At 45.2% G+C, this 15,191-nt stretch overlaps 2 protein-coding genes across 12 annotated transcripts in view; one reads left to right on the top strand and one right to left on the bottom strand.

Moving 5' to 3' along the window:
• Window positions 1-15,191, bottom strand: part of LOC135915002 (endothelin-converting enzyme 2-like) — a 392,210-nt gene that overhangs the window by 142,762 nt on the left and 234,257 nt on the right. The gene's annotated exons all lie outside the window — the stretch shown is intronic.
• The window catches only part of LOC135915004 (uncharacterized), a 138,576-nt gene that overhangs the window by 31,958 nt on the left and 91,427 nt on the right, over window positions 1-15,191 (top strand). Inside the window, exon 3 of one of the 7 annotated variants that reach the window (XR_011508283.1) lies at window positions 13,507-13,739. The exons of the other annotated variants lie outside the window; for them this stretch is intronic. The gene's annotated coding sequence lies outside the window, so the exon portion shown is untranslated. Of the gene's footprint in view, window positions 1-13,506; window positions 13,740-15,191 lie in introns of those variants that run through there. 7 annotated transcript variants of the gene reach the window in all.

Raw genomic sequence — 15,191 nt, 5'->3', positions numbered from 1 at the left:
GTTTTGAGATCACTCGTAGGAAAACTCGATACCCCATCGCTGACTGCTGTGTGTAGTGATGCAGATAATAGGCTCTCAGCTGGCGAAGGAAAGATATCAAATATAATTACCAATTTTACTTCCAGAACACAGTGAGGCATATGGTTCAGCAATCTAAGAACCTTGATGATGGAAAACATTTTCATCAATGAGATTTTCAAAACGGAAATGAGAAAACTGCTTCGGCAAACAAAGGAAGTAGCTGAGGCTAACGCATTAAAATTCTTATAGAGCTATAATTGAATGGTTTTCCTGAGGATCACCGAGCAATCTGGCGTGAAGAAAATTGTTAGCAAAGCTGATCTGTTTCGAATAACCTCGACGTGTCCACTGTGCTGTACCGAAGGTTAGGCTGAAATGACACCTGTGCCGCACCATTTATAAACCTTGAACACCAAAACACCCTAAGTATCAGAAGCATTGGGTACTTGAGTGATGTATTGAAATAATTAGCTATCCTCGATAATGAGACAGATAAGTATAACGCAGCCTGAATCTGTAATGAATGTTCTCGAACGTGTTCAGTGACATTCAAAGTGATGTGAACGGCAGTGACCTCTGCATATTTGTTCGGAACGAATGCAAATTAGAAGTAATATATACTGAGTTCACTGCTGCAGAAGTAGTTGCCTCTACAGTATTCAAGCCTAGAGCCACTGTCTTGTTATTCGCAGGGCAGAGGGGTCCTAATTAATATCTAAAGACGTTTTTATCTTAATGGTCCATAGCCTTCACCAAGTATGCTCGTCATAACGTAAAATAGCTTGAGGCATAAACAGTGATATTTCGAAACCAATAAAACAGGAAGTCGCTGTCTGTGTAGAATAAATTTTCGCTCATGGTTTAGTACATGTAGCAGACGAATTAATCAATGAAGAACTTGTAACTTCACTGCTCACTAGATCGGGCATTGATCCAGTGGCGTTGAGATGATCACGTTTTGAAATAACTGCTGCATTTGCACAAAGAAAAAAATGAGCCATGCTTAAATATTTTACAGTCTTATCTATGACAGATGCTAATTCTTCTGAAGATGACGTGAATTATGCGGCATACTTCATAGACTGCAGAAAGGTAGAAAGGGTAATTATAAATTGTGACCGGACGAAATGAAATACTATAATACATTTGACCGCATGAAATCAATTGGTAAATCAATTTAAAAAGTGCATTTGAAACGGAAACATCCCACACAGAAAACACTGATTGCATCTGTTTAGAGCTATCTTTTCAAGAGTGTTGTTATGAAGGTTTCCTAAAAGTTGCCCGACAAATCTAGATCTGCAAGAAAAATGTAAAAGCGAACGTAAAAATGTCATGGCACAGTTTCAGATATGTAAATGGCGATACTACACTGTTACATGTTTACACTTGCAGTAACGTAAGAAACAGCTTGGGTTTGCCAAAACATTTGGCTACGAAGGTTCAACGTAAAACGCTAGATGATAGATTGCTCCACACATTTGTGTCAGCTGGGTCATTGGAAAATGCAAACTTCTTTATTATCACTTTGAAAAAAACATTAACACAACTAAAATAGCAGCGTTTTAAGAAGCTGGGTCATACGATTCAAAATTACTCTGTTCTATAATCTGTGATTGCAAGTGAGCAGTGGATGCTGATTTAGACAATTCTATTGAGCATACCCGCAGTCATCATGTAATAAAAGGGCGAGACGGCAAGCACAATTTCTTTATTCTGCAAAATGTGCTCTTGTTTACGTTGAATGTAAGTTTCCAAACAGCCACACTGCGGAAGGGTTCAATATCTCCATAATTGAGCCAACTTTTTAAAGGAGGATAGTATAGAATAACAAAATGAGGATATTCTAATTTAAATAACAAATTTTAACCCAAATACCGGAGAAATTTTTTTTTCACTTGCGTGATATTATTCAGCGAGAAATTTGATTGTATAAGTGCTCCCCAATATTTATCAGTGGGTTCAAAGGGGCTGGTTGGTTCACCATTGAAATAAAACAGAAACAGCGCGACACTGGACGAACAAGTCAAGAGGGCATGACAGAGCGCCGACTAGCAAACAAATGCTTTATTTGCAGAAGAAGCAGATAAAAACATCATTGAAGGTGACATAAAAGAAAAAAAAAACGAAGGTTAGGCGTTAGTCACGAAGATAACCAGGTGAGAGAGAAACAAATTCATTTAGTCGCCTGCAGAGCGATGCCATGTCTACATGGCGCCGTGACGTTAGCACTGATGTCTTACCATCGGGTGGTCTGTACTCAACTCCAGTGCGTGTTACTACCGCGGTCTGGCGCCCTGAGGGGCAACGTTCCGTCGGTTTCGCTCGGCCTTTGTCTTTCAAGAGCCGCCAAGACCTGCTTGGTGACCCAGGTTTGGCTTTCATGATCGTAGCATACCGCCACAGCCGCGAGTCGCGGCGGAATCGCTGTACTTGTCGAAGCTTCGTCGGGGAACTTGGTGCAATCCCATAGAATGTGCGTCAGAATGGCCCTCTCCCGCTGGCACACGCGGCACACATCACTCACATATAATTTCGGGTACAGATGATTCATTAATACTGGGGTGGGTAAGGAACCAGTTTACAGTTGTCTGAACAGCACCGACTCCGTTCGGCTCAGACCCGGGTGCGGGGATGGAAAAGTCCTTCGAGCCAGGCGATGGAACTGTGTAAGTTCGTTGAACGTCGCCATGCGGTCCTTGGCACTACGCCACGTTGGACGGTCGGTTGCAGCGGCGCGGTTGGTTGGCGCTCGCGCCACTTCGTGTGCCGTCTCGTTGTGGTTATCGTGCTTCTCTGACGCAATGTTGCCCGCTTGCGCCGGGACCCATTTGATTCTAACGTACCTATTGTCTAATTGCAAGTCAGCCGAGCACAAAACGCGAACAGCCTCACCACACACTTTGCTCTTGGCTTAATTCCGCACTGCACTTCGCGAATCAAACAGCACCGTCTGGCACCCTAGGTCGGCAATGGCCAGGGCAATGGCCACCTCCTACGCCTGACACGCTTCGCGGACCCGTAAGCTCGCCGCTGCCTTCGTCGAGCCGGACGACGCCTCGATGACGGTAGCTGCGAACACCGCGCTCTCTCCCTGGTATTCTGGCGCATCCACGCACATTGCGTGGTCATCCTTGGCGTGAAAGTCGATGAGGGCCTTGGCCCTCGCCGCTCTTCTCTTCTTGTTAAACTCCGGGTTCATGTTTCTCGTGATGAGGTGTAGCTGAATCCGGCGCCGGGTCCCGTCTGGGACAGAAACGTCACTACTCGCTTTTTTCGCCCCGGGCGTGAAGCCAAAGTACTGAAGTATGTGCCTGCCGGCTTCGGTCACAGGGAGCCGCTCCAGCTGGGCGGTCCGTGGCGCTTCCGCAATTTACTTGGGGGTATTGCGTACCCCCAGGCTCAGGAGCTTATTGGTGTTCGTACACTCGAAAAGTCCGAGCGCCGCCTTGTAAGCTCGGCGTATCAGGGCGTTGATCTTACTCTTTTCCCACTGCATCTAGTTGTGGAAGGCTGCAACCTAGGTGACTTGGCTGATTACGAGGGAGTGCACAAGCCGAATCAAGCATTCCTCCTTCATCCCAGCCTTCTGGTTGGCGACTCATTTGATGAGACGTATTGCGTAGGTAATCTTGGCTGTAAGGCGGGAAATGGTCTCGCCGTCACCCCGTCGCTTGTCTATAATCATGCCGAGCACCCGGATTTTGTCGACCTCCGGGATCACTTGGCCGTTCCTCGTCATGATCTTGATGGCCTCGTAATCCCTTGGTTCGCTTTTGTTACGTCTGACGTACTTCGGTGGTAATACCAGCAGTTCTGACTTGCTTGGTGAGCAGATCAAACCGTAACCGTTCAGCTGGTCTTCGATCGCGTCGACAGTTTCTTGCAGCGTGCACTCAATGTGACCATCGCTGCCTCTCAGACACCCTCGACACGAGAGGGTCGCTTGGCCATGCCGATCATACGAGGTTGAATAAAAACGGTGAGAGGACCGAGCCCTGGGGGGCCCCGACATTGCCGAGCCTCTTCGCTTGGAGCCGTAGATCGCCGCCGCAGAGCTCGGTAGTCCGCCCCGTAAGAAAGTCCTTGATGCAATTGCACGTTCTCGCGCCAATGTTTTGGTATCTTCGTGGGCAGACCTGGCAGCCTTGTCCGCTAGGTTGTTGCCGATGATGCCGCAGTGAGCAGGAATCCATTGAAATTTAATGGTTTGCCCTCTTTCCAGAGCATGGTGGTGCCAGGAAACTTCGCCTACATGCAGGCAAAAAGTCGCAAGATCTCTGGAGTTCAGGTGCCTTCAACTGCCGATTATATAAACTACGATACGGCTACAACTGCCATCTAGTCTTTCCTGCGGCGAAGCAACCTTGCTGTACTGCTTGTGGCTGGGAGTAGCGTTCACAAACACATACTTCTATTGTTTGGGAATGGCCGAGAGCCCGATGTGCGATTCCTGTGGGTGCCAGGAGACCATCGAGCATCCATTGTGTACCTGCCCCCGCTACGATGTACAACGCCTCTCTCTGCGGGAAACTTTGCACCGACAGGACTTAAGACCGTTCACCCAGTCAAAGATACTCGGACCATGGCCGCACCCTTCACTGGCACGAAAAGCAAATCGTGTATTAGTGCAATACTTGAGGTGCACCGGTTTAAGAGACCGTTTATAGTGTACCTGTGCATAGTGTCCAGCCCACACGCACTCTGTGCTCACTCTCTCCCTTTTTCCTCTTTCTATTCCCCTTTCCCCAACCCCCAGTGTAGGGTAGCAAACCGGGTGCTCCCTGCCTTTCCTGTCCTTGCTTTCTTTCTCTCTCTCTCCTGCGCCCATATTGAGTCTGGACACCGGGGCTAGGATCGCAGAGTGCTTCACCTTGTCGAAGGCGTTCTGTAGGTGCAGCCCCAGAGTGGCCTTGTCTTTCGTTAGGGTGTCATCGTCAATGATACCTTTCTTCAACAGAATCATCGCGTCTTGGGTGCCGAGGGAGCGCCGAAACCCGATGATCATGGTGGGGTATGGTCCCGACTCCTCCGGGTAATCCTGGCACCTACACATGAGGACGCGCTCCAACACCCGGTTCTTTTGTTCACAGCGTGAGGAACGCTGTGAACGCTGAGGAACGCTGTGAATTGAAATTCGTCTACGCATTATGCACAACATAGCCCATATTTCGTCAGTTCTTCGTTCCTCACGCTGTGAACAAAAGAACCGGGTGTTGGAGCAATCGTGGCCACGGAGGACAATTTTTGATAAGACCGAAATAGACAAAAAGGAACACTCGTGCACTTGGGTTTAGGCGCGCGTTAAACAATCCGAAATGTTAGAGTTACTTCAGATTCCGCCATTACAGCGTGCTTCATAATCAAAGGGGGTTTTCGGCGCTTAAAATTGCAGTGCAATTTTTTTTCTAGAAATTCGTCTACGCATTATGCACAACATACCCCATATTTTGAAGCAAAATGATCAAATTGCGTTGTTGACTTCACCAGTTAATATGGGTGAAGGTAAAAACCCCGCACAAAAACTAAAAGTAGACATTGAATTTGCGATTTTAAGCGCCGAATGGTCGAAGTCGTGTGGTGAGGTACAGAAAGTATCACTTGACTTAAGAAAGGCCAGAAGCGCACCAATGTCCCGCGGTGTAGAAATAATGATTATCAAGGTAATTAAGGATTGACTAGTGAATGTGCTGAGCTTGATTATGATGAATTAAAGCAGATTAAGGTTGATTCAGGTTGATTATGGTGCATTAAAGGGGATCAAGGTAGATGAAGGAGGATTTACGTGGATTTGCAATGCGTGGATTAGGATGAATTAAGGTGAATTACGGAGTAATAATGAACATTGACGAATGATGATGACCGAAGTAGTTGGAGAAGTATGGGAGAGGCCTTTGCCCTGCAGTGGGCGTAACCAGGTTGATGATGATGACGAATGAAGAATAATGTGGATGCAGGCTGATTAAGGAGGAAGAAGGAGTATTAAGGTAGAATAAGGCTTATGATAGTTAGGTTTAGAAGGCTGTTGCCTTCCCCTCTCTTCGAGGACAGCTAAGGACACCTGGGAAAATTTAGTGTTCCAAAATTCGGTCAGAAATATGGCGACGGCTTTAGAGCAGCCGTTTTTAGCCCAAATTTACTCAAATGCATTAGGCTCTCAAATATTTAAGATGTCACAGCTTAGTGCGGAATAAATCTAGAAATAGTAGATACGGAAATAGGCTTTGAAAAGAAAAAACTGGTTGTGGCTTAGCTAAGGTTAAGCCCAGGATGCGAAGCATACTAGCCTTTATTTTAACGCGACAGCGTTAAGAAGCTTGTGTCGCAGAAAATCCGGTGTCGTCGGCGTCGGCTCAGGCGTGCGGTGCGTGCTCAGGCGCACATTTCGTTGTCGCGCCAAACGCCGCGTTTTCCCGACGCTCACCGCGTCCGATGCGGGGCGCGTAGTTGCTGCGCCGTAGCAAAGCCACCTAGAAACAGTCTCTGTAGCACGCCGCAACCTTCGCTTCTCTTTCCAACAAGAAGCTCTGTCTCCAGGAGGCATCTCACCTCGTGAGTGTCTAGCAGAGGCAAGCGCAGCTGCTTATATGCCGCCGCGACGCCGCGAGCGACGGCGCGAGTTGGAGCCCCGTTTCTCCTCTGTCGTGACGTCACGGTGTCACGTGGTCAGCCTTGAAGGCGACGCCGCGAGCGACGGCGCGAGTTGGAGCCCCGTTCCTCCTCTGTCGTGATGTCACGGTGTCACGTGGTATTGAAGGCGACACCGCCGCGCCTGAGGAGCTGGGTTGAGCTCTAGTAATATGCTTCGCATAAAAAGAGAGGACCAATGTTTTTTAATAGCGGAAAAGAAAATTCTCAATATAAAGATATACGTTGCGGCTATTTCAAGTAAGTAATACTTTATCATCCCTTGCATTTTCATCGTACCTTTCAGGATATGAAGAAAAACTGATGTAATGTTCCCAGGGCACCCATAGAGTCTATGACCCATAGCGAGAGCTCGCTTTTCATTAGGCCGCCGGCTCCCTGTGCAGCGGTTTGAGCTGGGTCGATGTACGCGATAGTGAAAGAACAGATCTAATGCATTGGTGTTGCTACGATATGCTATGCGAAATATCGTTACTAGGAAACCCAAGACTGTTTTCACGTAAGTCAATTTCAGTGGGTGTACACACATGAATATCTTTGCGCAAGCTCTCATTTCGTCCACGACGTGTGAGAAAAAATGACGCGCTGTGCGACCTAATGCTTTTTCCTTATGAAATAAACTACAAATGAGGGCGCATTGGGTGCTAGCAGACTACCAGAGCACAGATATTTCACGTACTTTTAATTTACGAGTAGGTTCGTGGCACCCACTCTATAATTGAATGATTTGCTTTTGTAAGTAGTGCAAGTGAAGCATCTGGCTTTCCGTTCTGGGGACGTATTTTGGTACGATCACTTTCGGCAATACTATTGCCTTTGCGTGAAAGAGTGCTCAACTAGCCAATCACTTCATACGGTTTCGCTCATGCAGACAAATTTGCGCGCACTGAATGTGATTTGGAGAAAGTGATTACGTGCTCTGTTATGCAAGTTTTTTACGTTTTCGGCTAGCGACGGCTCAAAAATTTCCAGTGTGATCAACTCACTGTTTCTGCCATAAGTGAGGAATAGCTTTTGCCGCAGGAGTGTACTATTAGGCATTTCATATGAGCTAGAGAAATAGCAAATATTCAGTAATTACTTCTTGCTTATTCGCTTTTAGGCTCGAGCCTGAACTGCAGTAGTTTATGCGGTCAGGCCAATGGGGGAATTGTGAGAATAGCGCTACTTCTGGTGTATTCGTCTTCAGCACCTGTCACAAACTACACAGGTGCTCCACATTGCTATGCATTGCTCGATGTAGGCTTCTTCGAGCATTGTTATATGCAACTATTTCTCAGCAAAGTTTGGTATAGGACGCCGAGTAAGTGTGGCTAGTCACTGGTGCAACTTTAATGTCGCGACAAGCTCTCTAATCCTCCGATAAGGAGGCTATTTGAAAGGCATATCTAATAAAGTGTTCCGTATTTACCACATATTTAGTCATACTTCCTTTACGAGGCACCTGCATGTCTTCACGTACACTGTCGAAACTTTTGCACCCATTTGAGAGTTTTCTTGTCGCATGGTTTAGGGCCTCAAAAATTTATAGGACGACAACGGCCCTCTAACTATACGTGCTATTATAAAAGGCCCAATTGAAAACTATGTAATCTTTCTGCCAGCCTTTGCACACACAAATATTCTAAAGAGCAGTTTCATAACCATCCCTTTGAAATTCTCTTATGGGATATTTCCTTGCGCCCAAGATTGTCAGAATGATTACATTGTTTTCAACTATTTCTTTTGTTATCCCAAGTCAAGGTAGATATCTGTTGTCGTCCTCTATCACCCATGCGTCACCCATGCGACAAAAAGACACCTTTAAGGCTTTGAGTACTTTTACCGTGTATATGCGATAAAAAATTATATGCAATGCTTCGGGCTGTTTACTTCACTCACAGCGAACTTTGTGGGTTCTGTATTTTCAGTCTATTTTAGAATAGCTGATTCAAGGTGTTAACGAAGAAAAACAAAAGAAAGTTATGCGTCGCTGACGACGCATTCAACTTTCTGGTGTTTAGAAACTTGTCGATTCACGGCGCCATCATGAAGGAATGCCACCGTTTGGACCAGGTGAAGAATCGTTGTATATACAAACACTTTACACGGCTTGAAAATACTACAGTGACCTCTAACTGTACCGACCTTACCGACCAATCTTACTCGTTATCACCAAGCGAAAACGTGACCCGAATTGTGCGCCGTGAACTCGAAGCAGCGTTTCCTGCCTTGCCTCAACCGACGTCGTGGAAGAACACCGCTGAGACGATAACGCTAATTAAGTCCATGGTTCACCAGGAAATCGCTAATATGGGTCTTCCGAGCGCCTCCTCCTTGATTCGCCCTCACACCCACGCTGCTCCTATGGGTCGTTCCTATCGCAGTCCCCCTCAGAGGTCCGTTATCCCTGCGCTACCAGGAATCCACCGGACTGGCGTACACCTGACGACTGGCCGATCTGTTTCTGCTGTGGCTGAATATGCCACGTTTCCCGTCACTGCCATAGCAGTTGGCCGTCCCCTCCTCGAAACGCCTTCTAGAATTAACGTTCGCCCTGAAGTTCCTCACGCCGTCGCTTCTACGACGCTTCCGACGCCACTACCTCTACTCGCTGTTATGCTCGCTCGCCCTCGCCTCAACGTTGCCAGCCACGTCCGCCTCAGCTTCACCGCTCGCCGTCGCCTACCTACCCCGGACCGGAAAACTAGGCAATGCGGCACCTCGAGGTGGTGCTGCGATCTCGGATTCGCCGCAAACTCCTCCTTTGACGCTGTTTACAAAACATGACTTCTTGAAGTCCAAGTTGATGGCACACCAGTCACAGCCCTGATAGATACCGGAGCACACATATCGATTATGACCATCCGCCCCAGCCGCCACCTAAAGAAAACTGTTAAGCCTTCTGTTACTCGGTTCGTACGAATCGCCGACGGTAGCACGGTGACCATGGTCGGAATGTGTACTGCACGTGTGAGCATTTCCGGCCCCCATACTGTCGTCCTTTTCACTGTGCTTGACCAGTACGCCCATGACCTCATACTAGGCCTAGACTTCCTCTCCGCCCATTCAGTGCTCATCGATTGTTCCTCAAGCACTGTGCACCTTGACCTGCCTCTGCTGGATATTCATCCAACATCACACGAAATTCGCCTGAGACCGACTGATTTTGTTCACATTCCACGACAGGTGTTCACATAGATCGAGATGTCGCCTTCTGCGCCAGTTCCTGATTGTGAATTATCTTCGCTCCGTTTTCATCGTTCTCACTCAGAACGTTACTGTCTCGCATACAATACTGAGGGTCACTGAATATCGCACGTACCTCCCTGTGGTGAATTTCGGGCTCACTAAGCAAATTTTGCCTAAATATATCACCTTGGCTACAATCACTGCTTTAGAAGTTATTTACGTTGACTTTTGCCGTTGACCCTTCCTATGAGCGTTTCTGGTCAGCCAAATGTACTGACAAAGACATTAGGAAATGAACGCCCCAGATCTCACTCTTGCGGGGACTGAACAGCTCTGAAGTCTTTTGCTTTTCTACAAGGACATATTCGACCTCAACAACCAACCCTTAGGCCAGACGTCACTTGTCAAACATCGTATACATACAGGCGATAGTCCACCCATCCATCGGAGACCCAACAGAGTTTCAGCTTCGGATCGTCATCAAAACGGAAGTAGACAAGATGCTAGCGAAATACACCATAGAGCCATCGTCAAGTCCCTGGGCGTCGCCTGTCGTGCTGGACAAAAGAATGGACGGCTCATGGAGATTCTGCGTCGATTGTCACCACCTCAACCGAACTACGTGGAAGGACGTCTACCCACCACCTCGTATCGATTACGCCCTCGACTGCATATACGGGCCACAGTAATTTTCGTCTATCGACCTACGGTCAGGATATTTTCAAGTGCTCTCGATGATCTAGATCGTGAAAAGACCACGTTTATAACGCCTGATGATTTTTACCCCTTCAAAGTTATGCCTGTTGGGCTATGCAACGCTCCGGCTACCTTTGAGCGTGTGATGGACTCATTACTCCAAGGATTTAAGTGGTCGACTTGGCTCTGCTACCTAGATGATGTTATTGTGTTCTCGCTATCATTCAACATACAGATTGAGTGCCTTTCAGATGTACTTGCCGTTTTTCGCAAGGCCCGGTCTACAGCTCAACTCCAAGAAACGTAACTTCGGCCATCGTGAGGTTGCTATATTTGGACATGTCGTCAACGCGACTGGCATCCGACCGGACCCAGAGAAAATTCGTGGCGTGAAAGAGTTCCCTGTTCCACGGTTCGCCAAAGATGTCCGAAGTTTCGCGGGACCTTGCTGTTACTACTGCGGCTTTGTTAAAAATTATGGATGCCACCACTAAATATTATTGATGACACCACGGCTCCATATTGAACTTCGCTGGTTCGTCTTGACATACCCCTATAATTCTAAATTTCAACTACGGCAATTTTTCGAGTTCGACATCATTACACTGTAGATGTTCTTCTTCACATGCACGTAGGCGATGTCTTTAATACAGCTAGGTTGAGCCTTCATATAGTTGCTTTGATCATGCGCATGTGAAATCAGCCATTCTTCATTGCGTAGAGAACACAACTAAATAGAGAGAAGTAGTGAGACGGCGCACTATAAACATCGGTACATCACCTTTCTGAAAGACTGCCAAAAGCCCTCGCCGGTCCTTGCAGTAATAGATGTTGCTACATATACGGGTTTATTTGTGCATACAGTTGGGCTGACTCATTATTTACCTTCCGAAACGCACTTTTTTGCCCCTTATCCCAAAGGAGCAACAAGCCATGGTTCACTCAATACAGCAGCGTGCAACAACCGCCTCGTTCAGCTGCCAACGGCATCAATTTTGGTATCGGCGAGCATTCCTGCAGGAATGTTATGCGTTCCGTAAATGAGAGATCATATTCCAAAATTCTTAACCTAATAAAAGTCTTCTATGGAACAAGTGAGCTGTCCGCATTGAAATTGCACGGATAAGAAAAAATATTTTGCAGCTTGTATGGTCTCCTGCTCCCTGTTTTTGAAGGTGTCTTGTCCCCAGAGTTGCACACGTTAGAAAAATAATGCGACCGATCAGAGCGACTTCGTTTAAAAAATGGCGGTGATTACAGTTACCAATGGCTCCATCGCTGCCCCACAAAAATGATTAAGCAACTGCTTTAAATAATGCAATAATTCGTCGTTAGTTCCTAACTTCTCGTCTCCTCCATCATTGCACAAATACAGTATATAGAACAAGCTGGAATGAATTTTTCAATGCGACCTCTGCAGCCCTTGACACGTTGTTTACCTTGTTTTTGAAATTTCTGTGGAACTTGCTACGAGAACCTCGCTTCGTTTTTTTTTCGTGAAGGCATCTGCAGACACACTTAAACCCCATGAGTGTTCGCGTTGGAGCGAAGGCTGTGTTTTAAAACACGAGGATCTTGCTTACAAGGTTGTGATTACTCAATACTATCATGGTCAGATATGGGTCTTCTGTAAAATGAAGTCTTTCACTGTTAATGGTGATAAGGCAAGGCGGTCCCGATGGGGCCAGAGAGAAACTGAATATTTGCCCATGCATGCGGCATTACCTAGCATTAACGTCAGAGGTGGTCATCGCGATGTAGAAGCGAAGTTTGAATTTATCGGGGTACATCTGATGGACCTCCTACCGGTTCCCTTTACCTACTTGACCATTCAGACTTAAAGGACTAGCTGTAACAGATGCCACGGGGTTTTCGCGTTACGTGAAAAGCTGGCCAAACCTGCAATGTAATTCATTATAAAACTGCATCATATTAAGCCCTAAAATTCTGTTTGTATGTTATATCGCCAAAATAGACGTTTATTTTACCCATATATGTCAAACAGATATAAAAAATATAGCACATAACAAAGAAAGCTTTTGTAAAATTAGGTCTTTTAAAGCGTCGTTTGTCGACGTCCAATGCCGAAACGAAGCTACATGTCTACTCAACACTAATTAGGTCAGCATTAGAATATGCTTCCATAGTATGGCATCCAAATTGCGCTGATCTTTCAAGCCAGCTTCAATCTGTACAGTACAGGACAGCCAGGTTCATTTTGTCGACATATTTATTCTATCAAAGTGTAACCATTATGAAGCGAAGTCTTAACTCTAATCTTGACTCACGACACAGGATATCTCATTTGGCATTGTTTCACTCGATGTGCTATAGCAATACTGATTTTGCAACAAAGAATATTCTGCCGGCGCATCATATCTCTTCACGCAGATGTCATCGCCTGAAATTACAGTCAATTCTAACAAGATTATTTAAATATCATAACTCGCCATTTGTCTTGTCAGTAAACGAGTGAAATGATCTGCCGTAACAAACAGTTAACCGTACTGACGTGTCAACCATTAAGAATTGCTGATACATACATGCATACATACATACATACATACATACATACATACATACATACATACATACATACATACATACATACATACATACATACATACATACATACATACATACATACATACATACATACATACATACATACATACATAGCTTTATTTGAGCTGCTTAAAACATATTGCAATATTCGTGCCCACCGAAATGCAAGGTGCTTGCAAGCGACAGGCACGAGGTCCTAGTTCGTTACATAGAAGGTAGTACTACAATATACATTAGGCATATCGCAACAGCTTCAAATGTAGGCTACACAAAATTACTTTACTGCGTTAGTAACGGAAAAAGAACAATCTTGATTAATTTTTTCCTTCAATGCTGCCCCGCTATTTCTTCAAGAAATTCATAAAAATATAAAAAAAACCAACACAAGATTTTTGTTCTTTACAGGACAAGAGTGAAACCAGAGTCAAAGGAATGGAACAGATTAACAAGAGAGCGCCGATGCTTTAGTTTGTTGTATGGCTCTATTAATGAATGTTATACAATTAGTACTTTTGGTGAATGGTCAAAATAAGAAGGACCATAATATTGTCGACATTATTTACCGTTGGTCGTACACCGTGTGCGGCAGCGAACTGTCAGCCAAGCTATTCAGCAAATAAAAAACATTTAAAAAAGACGGCTCAAGATACAATTGTGTAACATACGGTATTCGGTCACCGAATTTCTCAACACTAAACACCATGCGTCTCAAAATGGTATCTTTCACCGTACATCCTAATCTATCTTTCTTTTTTGAGAAAACGCTTTGCTAAAGTTTGCTGGGACGCCATATATATATATATATATATATATATATATATATATATATATATATATATATATATATATATATATATATATATATATATATATATATACACTAGGAGGATTTACAGATTTAGAGCTCTTTCTTGATGCGCTGGACGGCGGTGCATGGCCGTTCTTAGTTGGTGGAGCGATTTGTCTGGTTCATTCCGATAACGAACGAGACTCTAGCCTATTAGATAGGTGCGAGGTTCCCAGCACCTTACAACCTTCTTAGAGGGACAAGCGGCTCCTAGCCGCATGAAACAGAGCAATAACAGGTCTGTCATGCCCTTAGATGTCCGGGGCCGCACGCACGCTACACTGATGGAAGCAGCGTGTCTTCATCCCTGTCTGAAAAGACTGGGTAACCCGCGGAACTTCTTTCGTGATTGGGATAGGGGCTTGTAATTGGTCTCCTTGAACGAGGAATTCCCAGTAAGCGGGAGTCATAAGCTCGCGTTGATTACGTCCCTGCCCTTTGGAAACACCGCCCATCGCTACTACCGATTGAATGATTTAGTGAGGTTTTCGGACCGATGTCCGGCGCGGCCTTTCGGTTGCTCCGGTCTGTTGGAAGGATGACCGAACTTGGTCATTTAGAGGACGTAAAAGTCGTAACAATCCAGGTGTATATATATATATATATATATATTATTCTTTAAAAATGTGATCCCTTTCTTACACTTTGGATTTGCAATGTGTTGTGATGCGACGATTCGTGACCAACTTGCGAAGTGTCACTTGGATCACAATATTAAAAATAACGCACCGTAATATCATTTCTTGCTATATTGTCTGAGCAATCATAAGCAGTAGCGCACTGTAAGTTCACATATGTTTTTATTTATTAGCTTATCCGCTATATTTACTTTCCTTCGTACTCCGAGAAAAAGCAAGCCTAAGGAAATTAATCTGGGTAAAACTGAAGAGTCCATACCTGCGCTGCTACGGTTCGTAAACGTTTCATTTACGTAGTGAGTGGGGACATTCCGCATGACACGTTTTTCAATATAATGTCTGAGTTATATGGGAGAAGGTAATAGCGGTAGAGAAATGCAAGGCCACCCTAAGCAGTGACAACCATATCAATATAAAAGATATCACACGAGTTTCTTTTCAATATTTGAATATATTTGCTGAACATTTTATCAAGCAACCACTCGTTTCGAGTATGCAGTGTAGATAGCATATTCATATATTGCATCACTGAAGTGTATGATGGTTACGCAGTTGACGTAAACGGCCAGTAAATGCTGTTCCAAAAATGCTGTTTAAGCACACGG

Source organism: Dermacentor albipictus, chromosome 9 (assembly GCF_038994185.2).
Source record: "Dermacentor albipictus isolate Rhodes 1998 colony chromosome 9, USDA_Dalb.pri_finalv2, whole genome shotgun sequence".
Taxonomy (NCBI): domain Eukaryota; kingdom Metazoa; phylum Arthropoda; class Arachnida; order Ixodida; family Ixodidae; genus Dermacentor; species Dermacentor albipictus.
The sequence above is the reverse complement of the archived record's forward strand: the minus strand, read 5'-3'. Positions and strand labels throughout refer to the sequence as shown.